This window comes from Scyliorhinus canicula, unplaced genomic scaffold (genome assembly GCF_902713615.1).
Source record: "Scyliorhinus canicula unplaced genomic scaffold, sScyCan1.1, whole genome shotgun sequence".
In the NCBI taxonomy this organism is placed as follows: Eukaryota; Metazoa; Chordata; class Chondrichthyes; order Carcharhiniformes; family Scyliorhinidae; genus Scyliorhinus; species Scyliorhinus canicula.
Window position 1 is genome coordinate 4,717 of NW_024055437.1, and position 15,511 is coordinate 20,227.

The window sequence follows — 15,511 nt, forward strand, 5'->3', positions numbered from 1 at the left end:
ATCGCAAGCACAAAGGGTGTCCTTGTTCAAGATTCTCTTCAGGTTAACGTGCAGGTTCAGTCAGCAGTTAGGAAGGCAAATGCAATGTCTTCCTGTCGAGAGGGCTAGAATACAAGACCAAGGATGTAATTCTGAGGCTGTATAAGGCTCTGATCAGACCCCATTTGGAGTATTATGAGCAGTTTTGGTCCCCGTATCTAAGGAAGGATGTGTTGGCCTTGGAAAGGGTCCAGAGGAGGTTTACAAGAATGATCCCTGGAATGAAGAGCTTGTATGAGGAACGGTTGAGGACTTTGGGTCTGTACTCGTTGGAGTTCAGAAGGATATGGGGGGATTTTATTAAAAACTCCGGGATACTGCGAGGCCTGGGTAGAGTGGACAGGGAGAAGATGTTTCCACTTGTAGGAAAAACTAGAAGCAGATGACACAATCTCAGACTAAACAGGCGATCCTTTAAAACAGAGTAAGAAGTCTTACAACACCAGGTTAAAGTCCAACAGGTTTGTTTTGACTCACTAGCTTTAGGGGCACAGTTCCTTCCTCAGGTGATGAGGAGGAATTAAAACAGATGAGGAGGAATTTCTTCAGCCGGAGGGTGGTGAATCTGTGGAACTCTTTGCCAATGAATGACGTGGAGGCCAAACCACTGAGTATCTTTAAGATAGAGATAGATAGATTCTTGATCAATAAGGGGATCAGGGGTTATGGGGTGAAGGCAGGAGAATGGAGATGAGAAAATATCAGCCATGATTGAATGGCGGAGCAGATTTGATGGGCCGAGTGGCCTAATCCTGCTCCTATGTCTTATGATGTGAAGAAAAACATTCTGTGCTGCATGTGGGATCATCAATGCACTGCTCGAAAATGTGGTGGAGGCAGATTCAATTGATGCTTTGAAAAGAGAATTGGACAACTATCTGTCACTATAAGATCAGCCATGACCTTATTAAATGGTGGAGCAGACTGGGCTGAATAGCCAACTCCAGCTCCTTGCTCATCTGTTCGTATCTTTTGAGGAGAAAAATATCTGCAGAGTTCAAGGCCAATGACAGGGGATTGTGACTGTTGCAGAAAGTTGGCACAGATACAATTTGTTGAGTTCCTTTGTTTTGTGCTGTCACCTTTCTATGCCACTGTGTTATGAGGGAAATGCACTGCACAAATGCAAGAGAGGCAGATTGCTCCCTCAATATGGATTGGATTAGATTTGTTTATTGTCACGTGCACCGAGGTACAGTGGAAAGTATTATTCTGCGAGCAGCTCAAACAGATCATTTTGTGCATGAAAAGAAAGTAAACTAAAAAGAAAATACATAATAGGGCAACACAAGGTACACAATGTAAACATCTTCACAAAGGCATTGAGCGAAGCAGACAGGAGTGTAGTATTAATCAGATCAGTCCATAAGAGGGTTGTTTAGGAGTCTGGTAATAGCGGGGAAGAAGCTGTCTTGAATCTGATCGTCCGTGTTCTCAGACTTTTGTATCTCCTGCCCGATGGAAGAAGTTGGAAGAGTGAGTAAGCTGGGTGTGCGGGGTCTTTGATTATGCTGCCCGCTTTCCCCAGGCAGCTTGAGGTGTGGATAGAGTCAATGGATGGCAGGCAGGTTTGTGTGATGGACTGGGCTGTGTTCATTACTCTCTGAAATTTGTTGCGGTCTTGGGCCGAGCAGTTGCCATACCAGGCTGTGATGCAGCCAGATAGGATGCTTTCTATGGTGCATCTGGAAAAGTTGGGAAGAATCAGTGTGGACATGCCATGTTTCCTCAGTTTCCTGAGGAAGTATAGGCGCTGTTGTGCTTTCTTGGTGGTAGCATCGATGTGTGTGGACCAGGACAGATTTTTGGTGATGGAAACCCTGTGCCCCAGTGCAGGAGAGGCTGGTTGTTGGGCAGTGTGAGCTGAACATCCATGGCTGGATAAAGACTAAGGCAGATGTCAAGACCCTTGGAGCAAAAACAGGTCTGGAGGGAGTGGGTCCAAAAACCTGGGGAGTTGTATTTTGCATGAATCCTGAGTGTGACCCAGTCACAATTATGAACAGTAAACAAACTTATCACTGGTTTGATGAGATGATTTACCGTGTCACAGGTGTTGTAAATACTGTACATACTGTAGATCAGCCTGCTTGCTGCCCATGTCTAAGTGATATCTTATCAGAATAATGTGCTTCTGTATTAAATAAAGTATCCAAACCTCTCATTGTGCTTCATGCCCAGCATCTTGCTAACTGTGGATCTTCTGCTTTGCTGACTGGGAAATAGAATCTTCCTGTTTACTAATTGCTCTATGGCGGTTGTGTTACCCAGAATCCCCCGCGCTGCAGAACGTCCCCTATCAGTGAGTGTACGAGGCCAGTGCGCAGGTGCAGTGTGGGTGTGTGCTCTGAGCATGCTCAGTGTCAGTCATGGTGAGAGAGTGAGGAGGAGCTGGGTTGACCACAACAGTGAGCTGTACCCCTGTGAGACGGGCATCTCCCAGTCTCTGTTTGACTCTCCTCCAGATTCCTGTCATGGTCGAGTTGGACAAGGAACCCTCATAATTTGAGCTGGAAAAGGCCATTGATTGCTGAGCAAGCAGAAAGGTGCCTGGCAAGGATGGAATTCCAGCTGAACTGCTCACACACAGAAAGTCCCATCGACTGTCACACCTTCCTGCCCTCCCCTTTTGGGCTGTGAGACTGGTCCATGGAACATGTGTGATGCAATAAAAACAGCAGTGACAGAGGAGACAGCATCAACTACAGGGACATCTCACTGCTTAGAGTCAGGGGAAGACCTTCACTTGGGTGATGTTTAAAAGATTCATCTACTTGCAGACTGAATTTATCCAGAAGCACAGTGCGGTTTCTGTGCTGACAGATCTACAGTGAACATGATCTTCTCCACACACCAGCTACAAGGGAAGTGAACAATTGGGATTTGATCTAAAGTGTTTGTGCTGAGAAAGTGAAATGTTCTAATTACTGAGTGAAAGTAGACCTTTCAGTGTGAATCACAATTTACTGGGACAATTAGAAAAGGCACCAATCGTTTCAATCTCTGAAGATAAACTTCAGCCTTGAAGTTATGTTTCGGAGTTCACAAGCTGTGGGAAGCTTTGTGAATGTTTCCTCTTCCCTTTTGTAAACAAGCAAAGAAGTTAACCTTTTCCCCTGACAGCACGGCAACAATTTGAAAGAAAGACTTTGACTTTTAAAGATTTGGCTTCACCCCATTTGTTAGGATCGTATTTCCAGCCGTGGGAATCATCCTGGGTGGGATGGAAATTTGCTGGAACATTTTTTTTTATAATCATAGAACATAGAACGATACAGCGCAGTACAGGCCCTTCGGCCCTCGATGTTGCACCGACATGGAAAAAAAAAACTAAAGGCCATCTAACCTACACTATGCCCTTATCATCCATATGCTTATCCAATAAACTTTTAAATGCCCTCAATGTTGGCGAGTTCACTACTGTTGCAGGTAGGGCATTCCACGGCCTCACCACTCTTTGCGTAAAAAACCCACCTCTGACCTCTGTCCTATATCTATTACCCCTCAATTTAAGGCTATGTCCCCTCGTGCTAATCCTAATCTTTATTGTCATAAGTAGTCTTACATTAACACTGCAATGAAGTTACAGTTAAAAGCCCCTAGTCAGCACATTCCGGAGCATGTTCAGGTCCACAGAGGGAGAATTCAGAATTGTCATGTGAGAGTACCTTTAAGAACTGGGTGTTTATCAAATAGCTGTAGTGGGTGTACCTTTAAGAAATGGGTGTTTATCAAATAGCTGCAGGGAAGACAGACAGCCCAGCTTCACCCACACTCTGATATCACTGCAGCTATTTGATAGACACCCATTTCTTGAAGGTACATGCACTAGAGCATTTTGATAAACATCCAGTTCTTAAAGGTACATTTACTACAGCTATTTGATGAACATCAAGTTCTTAAAGATACATGCACTACAGCTTTCTGATAAACACCCAGTTCTTAAAGTACTCTCACATGACAGAATGTCCAAATTACCTAATACCATGTCTTTCTGGATTTGTGGGGGGAAGCCGGAGCATCCGGAGGAAACCCACGCAGACATGGGGAGAACGTGCAGACTTCGCACAGACAGTGACCCAAACCTGGGACCCTAGCGCTGTGAAGCAACTGTGCTAATCACTGTGCAACTGTGCTACCCCATTAAAGGTCCTTTACCTTGGGCGGGAGTTTCCAGTCTTGGGTTGGGGTGGGGGGGGGGGTTAGTTTTTTTTTTCCATGTCGGTGCAACATCGAGGGCCGAAGGGCCTGTACTGCGCTGTATCGTTCTATGTTCTATGATTATTCACCAGGCAGGTGAATGGTCTCGCCCCAGTGTGAACACGCCGGTGTCTCATTGGGATTGATAACTGAGTGAATCCCTTCCCACACACAGAACAAGTGAATGGTCTCTCCCCAGTGTGAACTCGCTGTGATCCAACAGTTTGCGTAACTGCGTGAATGTCGTCCCACACTTGGGGCAGGCAACTGGTTTCTCCCCAGTGTAAACTCGCTGGTGTAACAGAAAGCTGGATAACTGAATGAATCCCTTCCCACATTCAGAGCAGGGATACGGCCTCTCCCCGGTGTGAACCCGCTGGTGGATCAGCAGATTTGCTTTTTTAAAGCTTTTCTCACAGTCAGAACATTTAAAAGGTCCGGTGTCAGAGTGAACAAATTGGTCTGTCGTGAGGTGAGTTAGTCGAGTGAACCTCTTCCCACACTTGGAGCAGGTGAATGGTCTTTCCCCAGTGTGACTGCGCCGATGAATTTCCAGCACAGGCGAGATATGAATCCCTTGCTATAGTTTGGGCTGAAGTTAGAAATAGGAAAGGAGCGGTCACTTTGTTTGGAGTTTTCTATAGGCCCCCAAACAGTAACAGAGAGGTGGAGGAAGAGATTGCAATGCAGATTTTGGATAGGTGCGGTAGTCACAGCGTAGTTGTCATGGGTGACTTTAACTTTCCAAATATTGATCGGAACCACTATAATTCAAATAGTTTGGATGGGGCTGTTTTCATCCAGTGTGTGCAGGAGGGTTTCCTCACACGATATGTGGATAGACTGACAAGAGGCGGGGCCACATTAGATTTGGTACTGGGTAATGAACCGGGCCAAGTGTTAGATTTCTTTATGGGAGAGCACTTTGGACTTCCGGTTGCGGCTATGACTAGCTAAGCCGCACATTTGGAAGCTCCTGCAACAAAGGTGTTTTTGGGCCAATTGGAGGGCCCCAACGGCGCTGAAAAAACGAATCCCGGTGGGGGAAGGTCCCCTGAGGAGAACTAGACCGATTTTATGGTCGGTACCCGGAGTGGAGCGGCAAGAAAAACGGCAGCAGCTCCCCAAAAAAAGCGGGGGAAGAAAATCAAAATGGCGGCCGGCGGTGCACCGGAGGAGTGGAAGAAATGGGCGGAGGAGCAGCAGGCCGCTCTCCTCCGTTTTTTCACGGAGATGAAAGTGGAACTCTTAGAGTCCATGAACGCGACGGCCACCAGGTTGGTGGGAGCCCAGGCGATCCAAGAGGCGTCGATTAAAGATCTGCAGCAGGAGATGGCCGCGAGGGAGGAGGAGGCCACAGTCATCGGGGCAAAGGTGGAGGTGCACGAGGCACTCCACATGAAGTGGCAGAGCCGCTTCGAGGAGCTGGACACTCGGATGAGGAGGAAAAATTTGAGGATCCTGGGCCTGGAAGAAGGCCTGGAGGGGTCGGATCTCCCGGGATATGTGGCGGAGATGTTGAGCTCCCTGATGGGGGAAGGGGCCGGTCCGGCGCCCCTGGAATTGGAAGAGGCATACCGGGTCATGGCCAGGAGGCCTAGGGCAAACGAGCCCCCGAGGGCGGTGCTGGTGCGGTTCCAGCGGCTAAGTGATCGAGAGAAAGTCCTGAGGTGGGCTAAAAGGGAGAAAAGCAGCAAGTGGCAGAACTCGACGGTAAGGGTGTACCAGGACTGGAGTGCGGAGGTGGCAAAGCGGCGGGCCCGGTACAACCGGACAAAGGCGGTGCTACACGCGAAAAAGATCAAATTTGGAATGTTGCAACCGGCGCGCTTGTGGGTCACCTACAAGGACCAACATCATTATTTCGAGTCCCCAGAGGAGGCCTGGACCTTTGTACAAGAGGAAAAGTTGGACACGAACTAAAACCTGGGAGCACCGGCGGTCGTAGCCGCCGGGGGACTCTGGATTGTGCAAGTGGCCCTTTTCTTTTTCAGGCCAGGTCGGAACTGGGTAACAGTTTCGTGGAGTGTTTGGGGTGTTTTTTCTCGAACGGTTGACTTTTCTGAATATTTTGAGGGTTTCGAGTTGTTGGGTGTTTCTGTATATTTGTACTGTTGAAATCTCTATTGTGGGTCGTTGGCTTCTTATGGGGTGTTTCTTCCCGTTTCCAATTTCCCTTAGTTATTTACCCCTCTTACCTTTTTTCTTTGGGTGCTTGGGGGGGTTTTTTGTTCTTTTTTTCTTTTCGGGTTATGGTTATCTGCGGTTATTTATACTGTTTGATGGAGGGTGATGGGTGGGCACACTGTTAGTTGATAGTTAGTTAATTATTTTGTTATTTAAGTATGTAGTTAAGTATTTATGTATTTAGTTGCCATTGGGTATTTGTATTTATATCGTTAAGTTGGGGAGACGGGACGGGGGGGAGCGGGTTGATTATGCGGGTCTTTCTCGGGGGTTTTAAGGGGATCTTTCACGGGCGCAGATGGGGTGAACCGGGAGGAGTCGGAAGGTGGCAGGAGCAGCCGGGTCAGCGGAGACCAGCTGACTCTCGGGAGTACGATGTGGGGTACATCGCGGCTAGGAGGGGTCCTAGCCAGGGGGGGGGGGGGGGGGAAAGGGGGGGGGGGGCTGGGGGGGGGACACCGGGTTGCTGCTGGAAAGACCAGGGACGAGAAGGGGAGAGCCGGGGGGGTGGGGGGGGCCATCGCTATGGGAAGCGGGTCAGAAAAGAAGGGATGACCCGGGGCGAGCAAGGGACAAGACATGGCTAATCGACAGGGAGTAGGGACGGGTCGCTCTGCGACCCGATTGATCACGTGGAACGTAAGGGGGCTGAATGGGCCGGTCAAAAGATCAAGGGTCTTCTCACACCTGAAGGGACTGAAGGCTGATGTAGCAATGCTGCAGGAGACTCATTTGAGGGTAGCAGATCAGGTCCGCCTGAGAAGGGGGTGGGTGGGACAGGTGTTCCACTCAGGCTTGGATATCAAGAACCGGGGGGTGGCGATTTTGGTGGGAAAGAGGGTGTCGTTTGTGGCGGCAGAGGTGGTGGCAGACAAGGAGGGCAGGTACGTGATGGTGAGGGGTAGGCTGCAGGGAGAGAATGTGGTACTGGTAAATGTGTATGCCCCGAACTGGGACGACGCGGGTTTTATGAGGCGCCTGCTGGGCCTCATCCCGGGACTGGAGGCAGGGGGCCTGATCATGGGAGGGGACTTTAATACGGTGTTAGACCCTGGGCTGGATAGATCGAGTTCCAGGACGAATAGGAGGCCGGCAGCGGCAGAGGTGTTAAGGGGGTTCATGGAGCAGATGGGAGGGGTAGACCCATGGAGATTTGGTAGGCCTAGGGCGAGGGAGTATTCTTTTTTCTCCCACGTCCACAGAGTGTACTCTAGGATCGATTTTTTCGTATTGAACAGGGGGCTGATACCGAGAGTGCAGGACACGGAGTACTCGGCCATTGCGATATCGGACCATGCACCACATTGGGTGGACGTGGACATGGGGGAGGCGCGGGACCAACGCCCGTTGTGGCGCCTGGATGTAGGGCTGTTGGCGGACGAAGAGGTGTGCAGAAGGGTGAGAACGGGCATTGAGAACTATCTGGGTACGAATGACACAGGTGAGGTGCAGGTGGGGACGGTCTGGGAGGCCTTGAAAGCAGTGATTAGAGGAGAGCTGATCTCCATAAGGGCACACAGAGAGAGGAAGGAGAGGCAGGAAAGGGAGAGGCTGGTGGGGGAGCTCCTAGAAGTAGATAGGAAATATGCGGCGGCGCCAGAGGAGGGGCTATTAAGGGAGCGGCGTAGCTTGCAGGCCAGGTTCGACCTACTGACCACTAGGAAGGCGGAAATGCAGTGGAGAAGGGCGCAGGGTGTGGCGTATGAGTACGGGGAAAAGGCGAGCAGGATGCTGGCACACCAGCTTCGTAAGCGAGATGCAGCCAGAGAGATTGGGGGAGTGAGAGAGAGGGGTGGGGACGTAGTGCAGAAGGGGCAAGAGGTGAATAGGGTCTTTAGGGACTTATATAGGGAATTGTATAGGTCTGAACCGCCGAAGAGGAGAGGGGGAATGAAGAACTTTCTCGACAAATTGGGGTTCCCAAAGGTACAGGAGGAGCTGGTGGAAGGGTTGGGGGCGCCGATAGAGCTGCAGGAGCTAATTAAAGGGATAGGCCGGATGCAGGCGGGGAAGGCGCCGGGGCCGGATGGGTTCCCGGTGGAGTTTTACAGGAAATTTGTGGACTTGGTGGGTCCAGTGCTGGTGCGAGCCTTCAATGAGGCGCGCGAGGGGGGGGGTTCTGCCCCCAACAATGTCGCAGGCCCTGATCTCCTTGATTTTGAAGCGGGACAAGGACCCGGTCCAGTGCGGGTCCTACAGGCCCATCTCCCTCCTGAATGTTGACGCCAAGCTGTTAGCAAAGGTCCTGGCAACCAGGATAGAGGACTGTGTGCCAGGGGTAGTCCATGAAGACCAGACGGGGTTCGTGAAGGGACGCCAACTTAACACAAATGTCCGGAGATTGTTAAATGTGATTATGATGCCAGCAGTGGAAGGGGAGGCGGAGATAGTGGTAGCGCTGGACGCGGAGAAGGCATTTGACAGGGTGGAGTGGGAATACTTGTGGGAGACGTTGGAAAGGTTTGGGTTTGGGGAGGGATTTATCAAGTGGGTAAAACTGCTCTATTCAGCTCCGACGGCAAGTGTGGTAACAAACGGGAGGAGGTCAGAATATTTTGGGCTCCATCGAGGTACTAGGCAGGGATGTCCCCTATCTCCCTTACTCTTTGCATTAGCGATTGAGCCGTTGGCGATGGCACTGAGGGGTTCAGGGGGGTGGAGAGGACTGACAAGGGGAGGGGAGGAACATCGGGTCTCGCTCTATGCGGATGATTTGTTGTTGTATGTGGCAGACCCGGAGGGGGGAATGCCGGAGGTAATGGGGATACTAGCGGAGTTCGGGGACTTTTCGGGATATAAATTAAATCTGGGGAAAAGTGAGGTCTTTGTAATACACCCGGGAGACCAAGGGGAGGGAATTGGGAGGCTCCCCTTCAAAAGAGCAGTTAAAAGTTTTAGGTATTTGGGGGTGCAGGTGGCAAAGAACTGGGGGACCCTCCACAAGTTGAACTTTTCCAGACTGGTGGAACAGATGGAGGAGGAGTTTAAGAGGTGGGACATGGTGCCGCTGTCGCTGGCAGGGAGGGTGCAGTCAGTTAAAATGACGGTCCTCCCGAGGTTCTTGTTTTTGTTCCAGTGTCTGCCCATCTTCCTCCCCAGGGCCTTTTTCAAGAAGGTAACGAGTAGTATCATGGGGTATGTGTGGGCACATGGCACCCCGAGAGTTAGAAGGGTCTTTTTGGAGCGGAGTAGGGATAGTGGAGGGCTGGCATTACCCAACCTTTCAGGATATTACTGGGCGGCAAATACATCGATGGTACGAAAGTGGATGATGGAAGGGGAGGGGGCAGCCTGGAAGCGCATGGAGAGGGCGTCCTGCGGCAACATAAGCTTAGGGGCACTGGTAACGGCACCATGGCCGCTCCCTCCCACGAGGTATACCACGAGCCCGGTGGTGGCGGCCACCCTCAAGATCTGGGGGCAGTGGAGGCGACACAGGGGGGAAGTGGGAGGTCTGATAGGGGCACCACTAAGAGGGAACCACAGATTTGCGCCGGGAAACACAGGAGGGGGATTCCAGAGCTGGCAGAGGGCGGGTATTAGACAACTGAGGGACCTGTTTATAGAGGGGAGGTTTGCGAGCCTGGGAGAGCTGGAGGAGAAATTTGGGCTCCCCCCGGGGAACACGTTCAGGTACCTCCAAGTGAAGGCATTTGCCAGACGACAGGTAGCGGGGTTCCCCGCGCTCCCCGACAGGGGGGTGAGTGATAGGGTGCTATCAGGGGTCTGGGTCGGGGAGGGGAAGATCTCGGACATCTATAAGATTATGCAGGAGGTGGAGGAGGTACCAGTAGAGGAGCTGAAAGATAAGTGGGAGTTAGAGCTGGGGGAACAGATAGAGGACGGGACATGGGCAGACGCCCTGGAGAGGGTTAACTCGTCGTCGTCATGTGCGAGACTAAGTCTCATTCAATTTAAGGTACTGCATAGAGCCCACATGACGGGGACAAGGATGAGTCGGTTTTTCGGGGGTGAAGACAGGTGTATTAGATGTTCGGGAAGCCCTGCGAATCATGCACATATGTTTTGGGCATGTCCGGCACTGGAGGAGTTCTGGAAGGGGGTGGCAGGGACGGTGTCGAGAGTGGTGGGGTCCAGGGTCAAGCCAGGATGGGGACTTGCGATCTTCGGGGTTGGGGTGGAACCGGGGGTACAGGAGGCGAGGGAGGCTGGAATATTAGCCTTTGCGTCCTTGGTGGCTCGGAGGAGGATCCTGATTCAGTGGAGGGACGAAAGGCCTCCGAGTGTTAACACCTGGTTAAACGACATGGCAAACTTCATCCAATTGGAAAGGATTAAATTCGCCCTGAGAGGGTCGGTGCAGGGGTTTTCCAGGCGATGGCAACCCTTCCTGGACCTCTTAGATCAGAGATAGAAACTAAGGTCGTGACAGCAGCAACCCGGGAAGGGAGGGGAGGGCGGGAGGGAGGGGGGAGGAGGGGGGACAAAGACGAAGGAAGTACGGTAGCGGTGGTGGCACGGGCAAGGCCTGCCCGAGGACGCTGCTAGAAATGATAAGTTGGTCTGACTGTCGGTTCGCCGGCGGGGGGGGGGGGGGGGGGGGGGGGGGGAGACTTTTTTTTATTTTTCTTGTTAAGTAGGGGGGTTTGACTTTGTTTTGGTATAATTTAAATGTGAATGTAGGGGGGGTTAAAATGTTTGTATTTTGAAAAATTCAATAAAAATTATTTTAAAAAAAATTAAAAAAAATTCTCAGATATATTAAATCAAACGTGTAAATGAAAATGGAAAAGAAGATGTAGTTTGGAACAAAATAAACAGAATAAAAGCATACAAAAATATAGAGTAAAAGAAACTTATAGAAAATAGATAAAGAAACAAACAAGAGTGAGTATCAGAGCGCTTTTAAAAAAAAGCTTGAAGCTAGCAAGCAAAGAGGTCAAACGTTTGAGAAAAACAACAGGCATAAGAAAGGATCATTAAGAAAACCATGAGTGTTTGAGACAGACAGGATATCGCTGTTGGTTGTTTTGGGAAGTGTAACGATTTCTGAAAGAAATAGCAGCGTTGAGAATAAAGGGACCGAGTGGCAAAGGAAACATGGCAAGTTGAAGGTGCTACAAGATTCTGAGGCCAGCACGTACGGGAACAGATGTGTTAGAAAGCTGCTAGTATTTCAAGTGGACAGGATATTGCTGTAAATTAGTTTCTGAGAAAGAGGGAACAAATGGGGTTTTGCAAATGTGGCAATCTTGAACAGGACGGGTATATTTTGGGAAAAAGGAGACGAGTGGTTTTAAAATATATCGCAGCCTTGATCCAGGTGCAGGACAGCGAGGTTTTATTGAAATGTGACATATCTATAAGGGAAATTATGAGACAATGCTTTGTGGTTGAAATGTGCTGGAGAGGCAAATTTAAGAGTATAAAGCCTCGAATCGCCAGTGGCAAAATCAGAACTCAGAGAAGTGACAACCTTAGAGCATTCGGTTCGAGTTTATTCTCAGATCTGATTCGAGTCAGCTCATCGGTCCGTGGGGAACAGAAGAAGCTGGAAGGCCGAAGAATAAGAACAGCCACCAGCTATCAAGGCAGAAGAAGAATGATTAACGAGAGCTCTTGGAGTCTGAACAGCTAAAAGAGATCTTTAAATACGAAGGAATTTGTTAGGATTTTGTAAAGCCAAATAAAAACAGTTGTATTTTAACTCTAAACCTGAAATAGTGGTTTATTTCAAATCTAAACCTGAAACAGTGGTTTATTTTAAATCGGAACCCGAAATAGCTTTTTACCCAAAACACTCACCTATACATTCTCAACAACTCCACACCCTTAAGGGACATTGAGTGGTAAGTGAGTTAAAATTCTTCCTTGTAGAGTTGGCATCCTATAATAACTTGAAAAAGAGTTTGAAATAGATTCGTTCCCACCTGGTATCAGCAAGGGAGTCTAAGAAATAGAAGACCTTAGAGTGGCCAACTAGTTAAGAGGTTATAGGATATAGTAATTCAGAAAGGATTAATATCTTTATTCTTAGCGAAAGTTGAGCACAAGAATACAGGTCCCAGAACCGAACCCCGATGCACATCACTAGTCACCAGCTGCCATCCTGAAGAAGACCCCTTTATCCCCACTCTCTGCCTTCTGCCAGTCAGCCAATCCTCGATCCATGCCAGCATCTTACACTTAACAGCATGGGCTCTTAATTTATCTAAGTCTCCTATGCGGCACCTTGTCAAAGGCCTTCTGGAAACCCAAATGGATCACATCCACTGGCTCTCCTTTGTCTAACTTCCCTTTTACCTCCTCAAAGAATTCTAACAGATTTGCTAGGCATGACCTCCCCTTGACGAAGCCATGCTGACTCAGTATTATTTTGCCATGCACTTCCAAGAACTCCATAATCTTATCCTTAATAATGAACTCTAAACTCTTATCAACAACCAAAGTCAGACTAATCGGTCTATAATTTCCCATCTTCTACCTCCTTCCCTTCTTAAACTGGAGTGTTACATTAGCCATTTCCCTGTTCTCTGTGAGCCCCTTGACTCCAGCGATCCCTGAAGGATCACCACCTATGGCTCCACAACCTCCGCAGTTATCTCCTTCGGTACCCTGGGGTGTCGTCCATCCGCTCTGGGCGATTTATCCACCTTCAGGCCTTTCAGCTTCCCCAGCACCTTCTCCTTAGTGATGGTGACTACATTAACCTCTGCCCCCGACTTTCTTTCCTCCACTCCCAGTTTTCTCTTTCCCTCTCCTCTGTTGGATCGCCCTCCTTGCCCCTGGATTTGGAGCATCTTGTGAAGGCACTGCTGGAAGTCCCGCTCCAGTGCTTTTGAGATGCCTGCTCCAGGTTTTTCAAGTTTCTAAAGCCTTTAGAAGGTAGAAAGAGTAAGGGATAGCCAACAGCTCATGGAAAGCAATGGCATGCATGGTTTCATCAGCGCTGCCAACACAATTGATGGCCTAAGCAGTCAATGGCCCAGCCCACTGAGAGCAAAGTGTGGAGAGGAACTCATCAAGGACAGAGAGTCAGTCAGTGCTCACTGGAGGGAACATTCTGAAGATCCCCTCCACCGAGACTCTGTCTTTAACGACCTCAAGTCCATTCCCCAGTATCCTGTCCGGCTTAGTCCCCATGGTACATCTGGAGCAGAGTGAAAAAGCCATTCAACAGCTGAAAAACAACATGGCCTCTGGAGCAGAATGAATCCCTGCTGAAATTCTGGCATAATTACACAATCTCATATTCCTCATCTGGGAAGAAGAATGCATGCCGGGGGATCTCAGAGACACTGTGACTATATTGAAGTCAGACAAGTCAAGTCAGATTGTGGTAATTACACAAGGGGACTCCCTGCTGTCTGCCACAGAGACGATCATTGCCAGGATCGTCCTCAATGATCTCCGCTCAGTGGCAAAGAGTCACAGTTTGGTTTTCTCCCTTCGCGAGACATTCTACACTACGTGACAAACCCAAGCAAAATGCAAGGATCAGCACTAATCACAGTCTTTTCTTTTTTTTAAATAAATTGCGAATACCCAATTATTATTTTTTTTCAATTAAAGGGTAATTTAGCCTGGCCAATCCACCGAACCTGCACATCTTTGGGTTGTGGGGGTGAAACCCACGCAGACATGGGGAGAATGTGAAAACTCCATATGGACAGTGACCCAGGGCCAGGATTCGAACCTGGGTTCTCAGCGCCGCAGTCCCACTACTAACCAGTGTACCACATGCCACCCCTTACAGATCTTTTCTGACTTCACAATAACACTTCACACTGTCAAAGTAATATTTTATTCTGTATGTTCCTCAAATTTGGCTGTCCTCAGAACTTGGCCACCATCCTCCACCACGATGACACACAAGCCATGAACCTCATCAATGGAAACACCCCAGACCCTATCTCAGTGAAGACTGGGATCAGACAAGGCTGTGTCACTGCAGCAACCCTCTTCCCTGTCACGGTAGCACATTGATTAGCTCTGTTGCTTCACAGCACCAGGGACCTGGGTTCGATTCCCACTTGGGTCACTGTCTGTGCGGAGTCTGTACATTCTCCCCGTGTCTGTGTGGTGCTCCCACAAGTCCCTAAAGATGTGAGGTGACTTATTAGGTGAATTGGACATTCTGAATTTTCGCTCAATTTAGAGGCGCTGGAGTGTGGCAACTCAGGAATTTTCACAGTAACTTTATTGCATTGCTACATAGAAGATAGCAGCAGGAGGAGGCCTTTTGGCCCTTGGAGCCTGCAAGGCTACTTAATGTTAGTCTACTTGTGACACTGTCTCACCTCCAGCAAACTACCCACGGATGTGGAGATAATCGACAGGACAGGAAACCGACACCACCTTCAAAACAAAACCAGATTCAGTTCAACCTCAGACATCAAGCTCCAGTCTGTTAAATCCATCCATCTCCCTTGATTCTATAATCTCATTTTCCTCATCTGGGAAGAAGGATGCATGCCGGGGATCTCAGAGACACTGAGACTATATTCAAGAAGATACAAGTCAGATTGTGGTAATTACACAGGCGACTCCCTGCTGTCTGCCACAGAGACGATCATTGCCAGGATCCTCCTCAATGATCTCCTCTTAGTGGCTAAAGAGCTCCTTCCAGAGTCACAGTTAGGTTTTCTCCATTCACGAGGCACCAACGACATGAAATGAAATGAAATGAAATGAAAATCGCTTATTGTCACGAGTAGACTTCAATGAAGTTACTGTGAAAAGCCCCTAGTCGCCACATTCCGGCGCCTGTTCGGGGAGGCTGTTACGGGAATCGAACCGTGCTGCTGGCCTGGCTTGGTCTGCTTTCAAAGCCAGCGATTTAGCCAAGTGTGCTAATCTACACTACGTCACAAACCCAAGCAAAATACAAGGAACATCACGAATCACAGGTCTTTTCTGACCTCACAAAAACACTTCACTGTCAAACTGATGTTTAATTCAGTATGTTCTTCAAATTTGGCCGTCCTCAGAACTTGGCCACCATCCTCCGCCTGCACCACGATGACACACAAGCCATGTTCCTCATCAATGGAAACACCCAGGTGCTATCTCAGTGAAGACTAGGATCAGCCGCGGCTGTGTCACTATACCAGCCCTCTTCCCC

General features: G+C 49.2%; 1 long non-coding RNA gene across 1 annotated transcript; it reads right to left on the bottom strand.

The window, feature by feature from the left end:
* Positions 1–11,578: 11,578 nt before the first annotated feature.
* LOC119959405 lies at positions 11,579–14,961 on the bottom strand. Its single transcript, XR_005459194.1, has 3 exons — positions 14,688–14,961; positions 12,193–12,283; positions 11,579–12,032 (listed from the first exon to the last, which is right to left on the bottom strand). It is a non-coding gene; the product is annotated as an uncharacterized LOC119959405 (long non-coding RNA).
* Between the last annotated feature and the right edge of the window lie 550 nt (positions 14,962–15,511).